We start from the raw sequence: 15,321 nt of genomic DNA on the forward strand, positions 1-15,321 counted from the left end.
ATCCCCGGAACTTTGGACAGATTGGAGCCTGCGTTAGCTACTGACACAAAATATCCAGAATGGAATACTTCTCTGGACTATGTACCCAGTGTCTGTCTAGCCCTCCTTGGACCTCTTGTTGACAATTCCGCAGAAACGTCTTGGTCCCTCTGAAGAGTCAGAAAACCACACACCAACTAGGATGTATGATTCATTCAACTGGGTCTAATGAAATTACCTTGAGGAAATTTAATATACTAACAAATATAATTAAAACCTAAGCAAATTTTGAATCTAATATTCCCATGTAACGTTACAGTCAGAATCCCAAAATTTTATGGAGGGCAATTTAGTCTAACTTCAAAAGAGGATATATAATAGAAAGCAATAAAAATGTAAAAATTTCTTAATTTATAGTAACTCTGGTTGTTTTTACTTTATGAACACTGGGATGTTCCAATTATGGAAAGCTTTTATGAAAATTGAGCATGAAATGTATAAATCTAAATAAAACAAATCTAGACAATTTTTTTAATTAAAGGTATTTATAATCATATTTTTTGAAAAATATAGTTACCTATCAAGCATTATTATAAAAGTTAACACTTTTGTATGGATTTTAAGGAATTCTTATGACATATGGAATAAAATTAATTGATCTGGAACAGTGAGATCTTTGAGAAATCATAAAAATCAACATAAGATTTTCTATCCGATTTGGAATTTATAATCTAGACAAATGTATTCTTGTGTGACCATGCAGGATATTTTGCCTCTGAATTGTCCTTCTTCTTTGAAAGAATTGATGTAGTAAATCTCATCCCTGCTTTCCCATCTAACCCAAAGCTTTGTAGTCACTGGAAGCTTGGTGATGGTTTTTAATTGATTATTTAAAGTACATTCAAAGTGTGCCTTAGCTAAATTGTTCCTCTTTTTCTGTCTTTGGACATGTGCTCCAAGCTATTGTAAGAAAAGATCTGTACTTTCTTGAAGATAATTAAAATGTTCTTGTCATCTAATTGCATTATTAAAATACATTTTAATGTTCTTATTAACTTTATCTAATGTTTAGCACATATCATTAAAATGTCCAGATATCTTTTATGTGTTTTTTTTTCATTAATTTCAATCCTAATGACTACAATTAGCATAAGTAATTACTTGGACAAGAAGACTGAATATTTTATGATGTGGTTGTGCAAGGGAGTTATTTTATGTCAGAGTTGACTCTGAAAAAGAAGATATATAATTTTCTTTAAGTATAGAAACCACCATTCCTGAAAAGATTTAAGTCCACTGCAGAATAACTTGTAAAGGAAGACTGAATATTCCACAAGCAATTTTAGAGAAATTATGTCCCATCTCTTATTTTAGGTGGAATGTAATTTTGCACTAAGAAATAAAAACAAAGTTATTTTTGCCTGGCTCCATTCTTTTGCTGAAGCTCCTCATCAATTTCTTTAGAAAGAATCCTCTGTGGCAACACGCCTTTGTATGCACAGATCTTAATCTTGGAAGTTCTCTTAATACTCTTTGTAGTTGTTGCGATCATAACAAAGGTCATGTTCATTTCAGCAAGCATTAATTAAGCATCCCTTACATGCCAAACAGTACAAATGGTGTTGAGCATGCAAATGAGAAAACGAAATCACCCTTACCTGGAGATTCTCTCAGTCTACCTACAACCAACCTGCCTAACAGACCATTTCAGTATCAGGTTGAAGTGTCATGATAAAATGTATCCAGGAAAGTACTGTAGAAGAATAGAATACTTTACCAAGACTGAAATATGTCAGGGAGGCTTTTTGAATGAGGAGGGTGTGTCAGTTGAGGAAAGTAATAGTCTAATTTATAACAACAAATAGGAGTAAGGGAAAATATGATAGACATAAAAGCATGCCCTTCAGCAAGGAATGCTTAATAAAACCAATAAGTGACATATCTGCCCATAAACTAAATTATTTCAGCATGTAAAATACCTCTGAATGTTACCATCTATCATTAGCAAATTTTTATGATTTTCAAGTGTTCATTAATGAGAATGCACAATAATACTCTAGTTGCTTAGAGAATCACATAAATCAGAGTAGACATTTAAAAATGAGCATCAACATATTTAATAATGTTTTACAAATATTACCTCATTAAATCTCACATTACAGCTATGAGGTAGATGTTATTATTATGTTTATCGTACAGCTAAGGTAACAAAGGAAGAGAAAGCCTAAATAATGTGGCAATAAAGTTAGATTACATATCTAATATGTGTTCATGGTTAAATTCAAACCCAGGGAATCTGTCTCCAGACTCTCTTACCAAACTATGCCATCCTGTCACTCAAGGTCATAACTGTTTCTATTTGGTAAGTAGCTAACTCGTGATGGAGCTGGAAGATGAAGTAAGAAACTGGTGATAGATAACCGATCTCCTGATTCAGATGTGACTGTTACAGTTTGGAAGGAGGTGGGCATGCTAAACTGGGTAGTCCATGTGCCTAAGGAAATTGATCATGATTCAAAATTAGCCAAACACACTGACCTAGATATTAGCAGAGAATACTTGGTAAGTGGTGCCATAAATGATCATCTGAACATGGTCTCCATCATTTTTTTAGCCCTCTAACAGCAAATTACCAATATATCTTCCAGGATTTTCCTCACCACCCTACAACAATTATTTCTGAAGAACAGTTGACTTTAGTATTTATTTTTGCATACATTAATTATAAGGTCCTTTGCAATCTTGCTTACTTATTTCATGTTTGTATGTATTTTCTCTCCAAAGCAGTGGTTCTCAACCTTCTGGCTCTTTAAATACAGTTCCTCATGTTGTGACCCAACCATAAAATTATTTTCGTTGCTACTTCATAACTGTAATGTTGCCACTGTTATGAGTCGTAATGTAAATATCTGATATGCAGGATGGTCTTAGGCGACCCCTGTGAAAGGATCGTTTGACTGCCAAAGGGGTCTTGACCCACAGGTTGAGAACCGCTGATCTGGAGGATACTATGGTAAGTGAAATAAATGAGATAGAGAAAGACAAATACCATATGATTTCACTTATATATGGAGTCTAAAAAGACAAAATAAATGAACAAACAAAACAGGAACAAACTCATAGATACAGAGAACAAACTAATAGTTTCCAGAAGGGAGGAGGCTGGGTGAAAAAGGTGAAGGGATTAAGATGTACTAATTAGTAGTTACAAAATAGTCACAGGTTGAGAACCGCTGCTCCAAAGACTACATCTTATATTTATTTTTTCTCTCAGATTTTTATAATAGTGCCATCCATATTGTTTATGCCATCCATATTGTTTATACAGAGAAATGAAAACATATGCATTTTCAATTTAGGTAAATGTATATATACGTGAGAGAAAATATAGTGCCCACCTTCTAGTTAACGAGCACCACCAGCTTAGAGCAGACTAGAAAGGGCATATGAATCAGTGTCTACTTCAACCATGTCCGCTTCTCACTATGAGCATTTCAAGCTTTGAATGTAATTCCATGCATTCAATGGTGTGTAGTTTCCTTATAGCATGTCCCCTGAATGGAAGACAACTAATTCATTGGGTGCTCAACAAAAAAGAACAGTGATCTATTTCATACTGGAGAGAAAACTCACTGTTAAACTTAGTGAGAAATCACACATTAGTATCTAGTGTGGCAATTTTCTGAGAAATTTCTAAGGAAAATGTTGACTTTATACAATCTTCACTTTATGAACCCCTTCTGGAATCTAACTGACATCAGTTGTGACTGCTCTGTATCCAGTGAACAGCTTTTACAGGAACGAATGCAATGGGCATGTGTTAACCATTATGGTGGGACTAAGTTACTGTTAGAAAGTATTTGGCTAGAAAACTCAGGAATGTCTGAATCTGGTTTCAACTCAGTACCTCTCTAACCCTCCAATGCAAGTTCATAAAGAAGTGAAAGGGGCCACTAAACCTCTTTCTTTTAGGTTATCCCGAGTTATGGTGCTCACCATCCAGACTTCGGGTTTAGCTGGGTTGAACTGCACAGTTTAGTCTATATTGCCCTATTAAATTCTCCTCTTCACTGGAGCCCAAACCCAATACTAACAGGCTAGGTAGGATAGTGCATGTAAGTGATGGTGTAAATAATTAAGCTTGTGTTTGAAAAAAAAAAAAGGCGAGATGACTGACCTACAAAACCTTAACACTGCTTCCTGGTCACCCTTGATGCAGGCCACAAGGGACAGAAAATAGAGAAAAATTCAAACTCAGTATCTTTTAATATATAATAATTCTGTCCACAAGCAAAATGCCCAATAATCTTCCTAGGTAATATGAAACTATAAGATTTCCAGACATGGAGCTAGGAAGGTGACACAATAGAGATCTTTCTTTCTACTCAAAACCAACTATCTTGACTTATAATCTGTGTTTTAGCAGACTTGGTAAAATGTTAAAGAGAATAGGCTGCTGTTAAAGAGATTTTTTTTTTAATTTGGAAGTTCACTGCAATTTCCATCTTTTTCTATATTGTATAACTTAAGACAACTTTATTAACTACTAAAGCATACTTGATGCCAGTACCAGGTTGAAATTCCATGGCTATGAAGCAAAACAGAAAAATTGAAAACTGTCTGAAAAAAAAAGTCAACAATGGAATGAAAGTGCTAGAGGTTGAAACCATCTAGTAAAATTAAATGGCATCGGTTACATTTCATTAAATTGTGAATTGACTTCCTCCTTTCATCACACTGATTCCTTTGCATTTGAACTACATGAGGCTCTTTTCAGTTTTGAAGCATAGAGATGAATTCAGTTACCTTAACATAGGGAGGAAAGGGGAGTATGGGCAAGTATTTAAGCAAAGTGAGTCAGAGGGAAGGAAATTCAAGAGCAGAAATCCCATAGTGCCACACTTCATCCACCTAAAATGATGAATTAGAAATCTGGCAAGAACTCTACATTAGAAGGCTGAAAAACCTATCATCCATGACAGTATTGCTTCAACCTGCATTATCAAGCCCATTATTTTTCAATACCCACCACTCACTTCATCAACCTAAGCTTGTACATGGTTATGAGTTCAATTGACCACCAGCAAATATTCAGTTTCTCAGGTTTTCCAAATTCTCATTCCCCAGAGTATTACACTGACCCAAGCTTCCCTTTTTATAGAGGCAAGAAGTTATTGGTTACTGCCTTTGAATGAAGAGTGTGCTATGTTGGGTGTATCGCTGCGGCATAGGTAGAAACAACTACGGGTGAATGGACACAAAAGACAATGAAAGGCACCATGAAATAGATCCAGTGGATTTTACTTTGTTATTTACATGTTTGTTAGCTTGACCCTATTAAATTTTGCAAGGTTGTTATATTTATGAAAAGTGTTGAGTGATTGAAATCATGTATAGAGCAAGTTAATTTTTATCATATATTTTCTAGCTATACAACTTTTTAAGGTTCTGCAGTTTTGCTAGATCTGTATAGATGCTATATGATTTTGTCTATTTTTAGTGCACTCCTTACAGATTGCTAAATGCTATCAAGAAGTGCCCAACTGCAGGTAAAATAATTTCTAATGGATTCGCAGTTTCCACCTGCTATTCATGAGCTCCAAGTTGATTTTCTACAATTTTATGTCAGAGAACGTCAACTGTGTCCAATGTTCTATTTCTTTGTTGTTGTCCTGACTGCCCACAGTTGATGGTATACCTTTGGTGGCCCTTTGAAATTCTGATAATGTAGCCTTACTTCTCTCAATATGCAGAAAACTGGGAGTTTAAACATAAAATAAGTAAGTAGGATAAAATACTGCAGAACTACAAGACCCACAGTTCTTTCCTTTCTCTCTTTAATCTCAAGTTCAATCCCTAAGTGAAAGTGTTGCATTATTTCTTCTTAAGAAAGTTGATTAATTAAGTCCTCAAACATGCATATAGACAGCTAATATTTCCATCCTGTGAACCAACCAAATTGGGTCTCTCTGAACTATCATAAACTGCTATCTAACAAGTGAAATACCATTTCACTTGTAAGATAGATTTTCAGTTTTACCCTGTTCCCCAATTGCCACTCAGTAAAAAGCAATTTGGGTTGCTACTTGGATCACAAATTTCCTTTCTAAGGAGCATTTTTGGCTATGCTCAAGCAGTAATAAACACAGAAAGATCCTTTCCTGCAGATTGGATAGCAATATATTTGAATTTATGGAACTGCTTCCTCATTTTTAAAATGAAGGGGTTGGACTAGCTCATATTGAAGTTCCCTTCCAGAATTCAAATGCCAGGATAATAAGATTTTGTAATTCACTTAAACATCCCCCTTTCAAGCAAAATGATCAGAACCCAAGCAAAACTGGAATTTGGTAAGAAAGGTAACTTGTAATCTCGGGTGCCTATCAAATTGTCTTCTCTTCTTTCACAGACTCTATATTGGTCTCGAAGAGCGTTAGTGATCTTTCTCTCCAACTGCTTTAAATTATTGCTTCCTTCAGAGCTAAGCATTTGTAAGAGAAGCTTGAACACAGGAAAGCTTTGGAGATACCAAATGATGAATTACCAAAGGTAAACACTCAGGAAATGATGGGTGGCTGCTCAAGTGACACATTGCACCTTATCAATTCACTCCTTCTGGCCTGAACTTGAAGTCAGAGAATTGAATTGGCTCCAAAAACTAGGTTTTTTCTGTTATTCTAATTGATAATAAGTTGAGTAAAAAAAAGTAAAACAATTATTTCATTTATTGGTCAACATATCAATGCTTCATATCTGTTTTGAATGTAGAGTAGACAAAAATAATTAATTATGAAAATATATTGAGTTCTTATTATGTCATATAGTATGTCAATGTGTTGATGCATAAAAAACCAAATCCCTAGTTCTTAACAACAGTCTTTTTAAACTGTGGCAGATTTGGGCAAACTATGATCCTGTTTTGTAAATAAAGTTTTATTGGAATAAAAGCATGGCCATTTGTTTTTATTACTTAGAGCACTTACTTTAGAAAACAGTGTCTGCCTCTTTGAGATGTGAATCTTTTTAAAAGCCTCTTGTCAGTTTTACAACCCAGCTTTTTCTTTCTCCAGACTCTCGGATTTGAAATTTCAGTATTTACAAAGAAAGAGTTCCTATGTCCCAGTCTTTCTGGGAGGATAGGAAACTCATTTGCTTGGACACCTTCCTCAAGGTTATCATGAAGATGAGGGAAAGTTGACTTTTCTGCTGGAAAGCCAGGCCTATGGGATATACTTAGAAGGCAAAGCCAGTAGCCATGCTGCTAGATTAGAAATAGGGGATGAAGGAAAGAGAAGAATCAAGAATGATTATAGATTTCTTCAGCTTTAGCAGCAGTATGGCGTATTTGCTGTAAAGGGGCCAGCCAACGTTGGCCTGCAGGCCTCCACACACTCAAACTCTTGAAAGCTCTCTGGCTAGAGCTCTGACTGTCTTCTGGTCTCTCTTCCTATTTCAGTAGCATAACCTTTGCTCAGTACACTTTTTGCTTTCACATAATTTAGAAGAATCTTACAATGACGAAAATAGGAAAGATGCTCAGGTAGACAGTGGGGCTATGAATGGAAATGATGTTTTAGTGAATTAAAAAGTAAACATACCACATGATCTAACTCATATGTGGAATCTAAAGAATAAAACAAACTGTTGAACAAAATAGATCCAGAGACATAGAAATATGGAACAGACTGATGAATCTCAGAGTGAAGGTGGGGTGGGTAGGAGAGATTAACCAAAGAACTTATATGCATATATGCATAACCCATGGACACAGATAATAAGGTGGTGAAGGTCTGGGGGTGGGGTGGAGAGGTAAATGGGGAAAAAGGGGGACAGCTATAATACTTTTTAAAATGAAGGTAAATTTTAAAAAATAGACATATCATGATTTCAAAAATGACCAAACAACATTGATCCAGAATATACCAGGGACTGAAGAATCCGTTTTCTGTTCTGGTTAATGGGATAAATGGTGCTGCTTTCCAGTAAGAAGAGCTCCCAAAAAACAGTGCGTTTGTAAATAAAGGAGACCTTGAGTTATCATGAACTTGAGGTGCCTTGGTACAGCCAATTACTGAACAGACAGTTAAACCTAGAGATACAGATGTTATCAGCAGACAGTGGTAAGAACTGAAGACGTGTATGGGGTAGAATTATCTAGGAAAAATCAGGGAATAGGACTCTATGAACTTCAGCACTCATGTGGTAGTTACAAGGGGAAGAATTTAAGAAGACAATGAGAGAAGATTGCAAAGAGAAAAGGATAATATCAAAGAAGCCAAGGAGAAGATTGTATGACACACACACAATCGTGACAACAACAGCAAATATAAGAGTAAGATCCAGCAACAGAGGGACTGAGAAAGCCCTTCAGCTTTAGGGACCAGCAGCTCACCTTAAAGATGGTGTCCAGGCAGGGATAGTCATGAGCACTGAAGAAAGGACACAGAACACTGTGGGTGGGAGGCGTATAAGTAATTAGAGACCACGTAAAATGCATTCCCTGTTCTGAGAACACAGTACAGTAATTCCTTCGAGTCTCCGCTCTCCCCACCACTTTTGAAAACCTATTTTCATCTCAAGGTTCTGTGTCAACAGGAATTAAAGATCAATCTGCCTCTTTTAAAAACTATGAGTTGAGTCACTTATGACTTGTGTCTTACCATCTCTATCCTTTAGCTTCTAAAATAACCTCCTGAGGTCGGTTGTCTCTCTTCAATCCTGTATTTCTCCCTGTCTATGACTGAAAAAAGACTGTGTATTTTGTGTTCACCCACATGCCAGTGACAAAATTCTTTGAGTGGTTCGTTTCCTATATGGAGGGAGAAATCTCTGTTCAAAAGAAAGATTTGTCTTTTTTTTTTTTTTTTGTCAGAGTTCTGAATACTCAAAATTTATTGACAAAATTTTTTCCTAATAATGAAAGTCTACCCTGTTATAGTTTGGCCCCTTTTCATTAAATACTTGACTGTTGTTATTTTAACTGAGAATGAAGTATTAAAATGGACATTTGAACTGATTTTCTTATAGCTGGCATGACTGAGGGACTGTGGGAGTTTTGAGAAATGAAACAGGGAAAGTATAAATTATGACAGTAATACTGGTACTGAAACATTGAAAACATTTCAAAAGAATTTTGCTCAATTTTAAGAAAAATACAAACCCACTATTGAGCAGTAAGAAAATCCCAATTCTAAGTTTTTTCTATCATGCAAAGAATAAGTAATATAGTGTATTAAAAATTATTTTGGCTGACTGACCTTCTGGAGCCACAGAATCCAGGAGAATGGACCTCCCGGTCAAAAAGGCATAGTGAACACATGTTGAATTCGCCTTCTTCCACTGCAAACAGAACATTAGATGCAATATTAACAAAAATTCCCAACAACCATGTTAAAAATAGGAAGGCCATCTCCATGGGCTATAAGAGGACAGGTCTCCTTTTAGGTAAAATACAAGCAAAACTAAGTGACCTCCTTTAGTTATCTGTGAGGCCAGGAATCCTGTAAACCATTTTTCTCAATAGGGCTTTGTGAGTATCAGTCTCATACATCAACTTTTGCTGTCTGGTCTTATTGGGTTAAAGAAGCATTGGTCTCAAATATGGCATTCCCAAGAGAGCCTTGGTTGCATATACAATTTTGCCAATTATGTGTTATTAAACTTATTCAAATGATTATATTTTCATTAAATAAAGAATACTCCATAAGAGCTTCTAAGTTCTGCAGAGCACAAGCAAGGAGATTATAGTTTTGTTTACAAATGTTTCACTTTCATTTACAGAAGTACAGTCTATAAAATATTATGAGTTATAGATATAAGAAATCATAACATTAAAAGACCATTAATAGTCCAAACAAAAATTACAGTCATTCCAAATCATTTCATTTAGTCCTCTGTAATGAATTCTTGCTCCCCTTGAGTGTGGGTTAGTGTCTTATGTATGCATCTGCTTCTCAATTTGAGTTCTATAACTCCTGACTCAGCACACGTGTATGGTAATGACGCCACCACAACCCTATGCCTCAAGTATCTGGCTCAGTATTTTTCCACAGGGCTCTGAGACAGTCCTTTCTGAAGATGAAGCATTGAGGCCAGTGGCTGATGGCAAAGCTTTCAACAAAGCATCAGCATAAAGCAAAATCTATTTTTAGTAATCAGTGTCTTACAATGGCCAGGGTTATCTTTTGCTGATAATTCTCAAAAGTGAGAGATCTAATGTGAGTTTACTGAAACAATAATGCAACAGGCAGGGGAAATGTGATTATTTCGGAAGTGTGAAAAACAAAATAAAGTCAACCCAAGTACTGTTTGCCCTCTTATTTCCTAAGAAGAATGGATATTACACTAATGTATAGAATTAAATAAATTGTTATGAAGGAAAAAAATTCAGACATAACACGTAATATCCCAAAGTAACACACCATTAATATACCTAGCTTATAGCTAGAATATACTATTGATATATCAAAATAATCAAGTAAAAAGATTCTGTAAGTCTGCAACAGGTCTTAAATATCTGCATATTAATTAAACTTTATAGGTAAGGGTTGTGTCCTCCAATTAAAAACCATTGGCCTGGAAGATGCTGGATTCAAATTAAAGAAGAAAAGCACCAGAATCCTGACAAATAGAAACCTTATGGACAGTGAGAGCTTTGATAATTCTTTTGATCTTTCCATATAGCCTACAATTTCTGAACTATTTATATTGATAATTTTTATCTATACCAATTTAACTAAAGAATGTGAGCATCCCTTTTGATGTGACACTTCCTGTGCAAGTCATTAACAGTATCATATCAAATAAACCAAATTATTTCTAACACCTGTGTGTTATTTTTTACAAGATGAAAGAACAAATCCATGTGCTATTTCAGGGACCCTTCAAGATCGTGTTGGTTGCAAAGGATATCTTCTGGATGATTAGATTTTGAGCCAAGTGGTTTACTGAGAAACACATTGGGTAGCTATTTAATCAAAGCAACAATAAAAAACTTTAAAAGCAAACAATGAGGAGCTTCCAGTTTTTTGTTCTACAGGTAAGGAGGTTGGAAGCCGATGCCATCCTAACAAGTGAAAAACTAAATGGAGTGAAAAGTCAACAACTCCTCTAGGCTTGTAAGAGAGGTAAAGACGCCTGGCAAACTGCTGCCCCCAAGACTGACAAGACCCAGAGGCAAGTACAGACATAATAACTTACCCAAGTGGAGAGTCAGGAGCAGGAACCAGCACAGGAACCAGCACAGGAAAAGCAGAACAAACTGCACTGAGGACTTGCTGCGGGCCCAGTGTGCACCACCCTACGAAGTAAGAACGTGGGGGGACCCGGTCATAGAGGGACTGTTTTGTGAGATTTCCCTCCGGGAGCTAGACCAGGGTCACACAGTAAATGCAGGAGGAAAGTCCTGTCCTGCTCATCGCAGGGAGGCGGGCGAAGGAACCATTTTGAAGTATCCCAGAGCACTGGGTTCTTAACAAGGCTGCCCTCAGGGGAAACTACTTAACCAGAGCCTCACCTGCCTGTCTATGATCAGAGCCTAACCCACCTGATGGAGGTAAATGGCCCATTCGAACTGACTCGAGCTTTCCAGGTGGGAGGAAGGAAATACCAAACTCCAGCCCATGCTAGCCATCCTCTCTCAGTTAAGGAGAAGAAAAAAAATAGAAAATTTAAAACAAGGCTGACTGAACTTTCATCCTGGACATTGCCAAGGCACTAATTTCTAACTCCTTCTCTTCCCCAAGATCGATTAAAATAACTTCTTTCAGTTTCCCATTTCCTGAATATCAGGAATTCTTTTATCCTGTTATCTCAATAGATTAAGCCCGGAAGGCACTATAATGAAAGTTCTAGAGCCAGTAGGAGACATGCCATAGAGGAAAAAATACTTAAATTCTTTGAAAATCACCAAAGAAAATAAATTCTATAATCCAAACACCGCACCCTATTAGAAACAAAACAAACAAAAACAAAATGCTGTAAAATCCTCCAAAAAAGAAGGCTATTTTATTTAAGTTCATTCCTTAAGATTCTGAACTTTAAATCTGAGAACTTGGAAGTAGCAAACATGGAGAAATTTTCCTTTAAAAGGAGCCTACATTGATTAAGATGAAAGAGTAAAGGGATTGTTTGTATTTAAAATAATATAGCTTAATCATAAAGCACTGAGTAAAAACCAAATTAAAAGATGTATATCTATAAGCAACTATGTTTTAATATCTGAAGTGCTCTTTTATTTTACATATTAAGGATTTATTACCTCCAAAAAGAATTTAGAAGTATTGTGATTCATGCAAACATAATAAGTTGATTGAATTTGAAAGAATTTATTCAGAGAGCTCAGGATTCAGGAAGGAATCTTTGGAAAGACTCCAGGAACAGGCAGAAACCTACCGGATAGATGGTGCTACAATCAGATTAGTTACTTCAGGGATGGTTTAATAAAGGTGATATTTACAAAGTTATGATCAGAGTCTATAGAAGAATCGCAGGGATTTTGCAGTAACCTCCAATAAGCAGAACTAGCAGAACAAGGAAGAAGAGAGCCCCCGAGGAAAGGTCTTGGGGGACGCTTCTAGTCTGAGGTGACTTTGAAGGAATTAGGAGAATAAAGCCCTCATCTCACTCTTCCTTCCTCTGACCATCTGCTGGAGTTTCTATTGGCCAATAGGAAGTGAGAGGATCCCTGTCCATGGGGCTCATATAAGTCAGTGTCCTGAGGTGAGACAAGGTGAAGATACCAGCACAGCCACTTCCAAACACAGTTTTTAAAAAATGGAAAACAAGACATTCTGTTGGTAAAAAAATGAGGACTGGTGTTTATGTTCTTTGCTTAAATGTATGTTTCCAGCTTAAAACAACAACAACAAAAAAAAAAAACCCAGAATGTCTGAGTCATTTTTATGAAGCTAAAAATGATAGAAATTGAACTTTTAAACTAAAAATGCTCTCTCCTTTTAAAAGCACAGTCATATTTTTGGAAAGAAATTTAACTAATGGTGTGATAAGAGCAGGCTGCAAGCCAAGAAGGTGGTAAAAGGATTAACAACTCCAAGGCTAAAAGGTCATTATGTTTTCATGAGTCAGTTTTAAATCTTCTCAAAAGCCCAGATTTTAGAATGGGATCAACACCTCCTCCAACCCCATCCATTGATTAAAGAGTTATTTATGAAGTCCCTTGTTTTTCAAAAATATATTTTCTCACTTGGAAGATGAATATGAAATGTTATTTAAATTTGAAAAAGTGATTTTTAAAAGTATTACATAATAAAACAGAAAAGTTTAATGTTTTATCTTAGTTATTTTTGAAGAATGTTTTTTTTTCTTCGTGGAAATGAGCATAGTTACAGTAATTAAAAGATAGAAAATTTGGGACATAGCATACATTAGTTTCCTGCAATAATTTGCATTTCTTCACTAACTTGAAGTACATAAATTCCTATGTAAATGTAATAGAAATTGAGGATTGCCATTGAAATGTTTTAGGGTTTAAGTGACTCAAAATTTTACAAACTGAAAATACTCTGAAAATATGATTCAATAAACAGAATTCGTTGAAAAAATTAGCTTTACATAATGTTTATATATACTTTATCATTCCTAACATTGTAAGTTGGTTTGTGGAAGTAAGATTTTTTTTACGTTTCCATTTTTAAAATATGCTTTTTAAAAATTGATTTTAGAGAGAGAGGAGGGAGGAGAAACAATGATCTGAGAAACATAGATCAGCTGCCTCCTATATGCCCCTACTGGGGAATGAGTTCCCAACCCCTAAACCTGTCTCCAAGGACTCTCCTTTTGCCTCTGTAACTTGCTTTCCTGAGTTCCTGCAGCCCAGCATGGCTCACTTCTGTTACTGTGACTTCCTTTCCTGAGTCTAGGCAGCCTAGTCTAGGCTCACTCCTGTTGCTGTGATCTTGCCTCTTCTATCGTAAGCCTCTCCTTTGTTGCACTCTCCCCAGCTTTAATATACATACTCTCAAAATCAAACAGAAAAACAAACAAAAAAGAAAAAAAATTGACTCTATAAAGACATAAATTCATAATGAAACAGACAAAAAAAGAAGAGGTAATATATTCTATATTATAGAATGTATTGTTGTTGAGTCTTTTACTTAATCATCTTCATATTATAGGTCCCCATGTATACTGGAAGTTGTTTTCTGTCCTTTTAGGTTCATTTCCTGCATTGGTAATAGCACACATTTTGAAATATGCTAGTGGCAGGTCTTCTTTACCTCTAATTTTACTATAATAACAAACACTGATTTGAATTTTATTCCAAAGGTTTTTGTTTTGTTTTTCTTATCTGTCTTGCTTATTTTAGGTAAAAATCAACAACTCTTTCTTTATCTAAATTTCCCAAACTTAGGTCTACCTTTTAGAGTATTTTTTCTTATATTTTATTTATTCCAAGTCTCTAGTTTAATTCCATTCTTTTTTCATTATAAATCAAATCCAGACCCTTTATCCCACCATTTGAGGCCCTCCATGCCCTGAGGTCCCTCATTCAACTCCTTGCTTAATTGTATATAACACCAAATCTAACTTCTAATTGCCTTAAACTATTATTAATGGTATTGCATATCCTTTCATTGCAAATATTTCAAATACTTTACTTGCATATTTGGGTCACATGGTCCCTTTCCTCCATCACTTTTTTTTTCAAGTTTAACTTTTTCAAATTCTTTGAGTTTAAGAAAACTCTCCTGTTGCCATTTCTTTAGGTATTCAATAAATCCTTCCCTATTATTCCATATAGACCCTTTTTTCCCCGAATATCTGTTTGGTCTGCACCACACAATAAACACTTATTAATGTGTTTTATACTATTTTACTGTTATTTTTGGTATGTCTATCTTCTTACTTTCTCTAGAAAAAATGTTCCCATAGCACCTAACACATTGTTGATCACATGGAAGATACTTAATCAATACTTGCTAGGTTTTCTAATTCATTCATTGTTACTGTTTGTATACATGCCAAGACAAGTTTTGTTTTTATCATCTGTATTGTACAACCGATATCAGACTTTGCCTCCAATCCACTAAATGCACACTTGTAGATTTAATCACATTCTACATTCTGAAACAATTTATTATTATCCACCAGCATCACCAGCATCAGGAGGCATAAACAGAATCCTAAATCAATAGTTTCCTCATTTAATTGACCATATTTTGCTTGGACATTCATAGGCTAACTTTTTCTTAGCATCTACCAGTCATTGGACACCTGAATTACTCCTCTCCCTCAGCTGAAATGCTGCTGACCTGGCTTCCCCATCTGTATAAAAGTAAACAGTATGTACTTCTCATCTCATGCTCCATGTTCCACATGACA

The sequence above is a fragment of the Myotis lucifugus genome, unplaced genomic scaffold, assembly GCF_000147115.1.
Source record: "Myotis lucifugus unplaced genomic scaffold, Myoluc2.0 scaffold_82, whole genome shotgun sequence".
In the NCBI taxonomy this organism is placed as follows: domain Eukaryota; kingdom Metazoa; phylum Chordata; class Mammalia; order Chiroptera; family Vespertilionidae; genus Myotis; species Myotis lucifugus.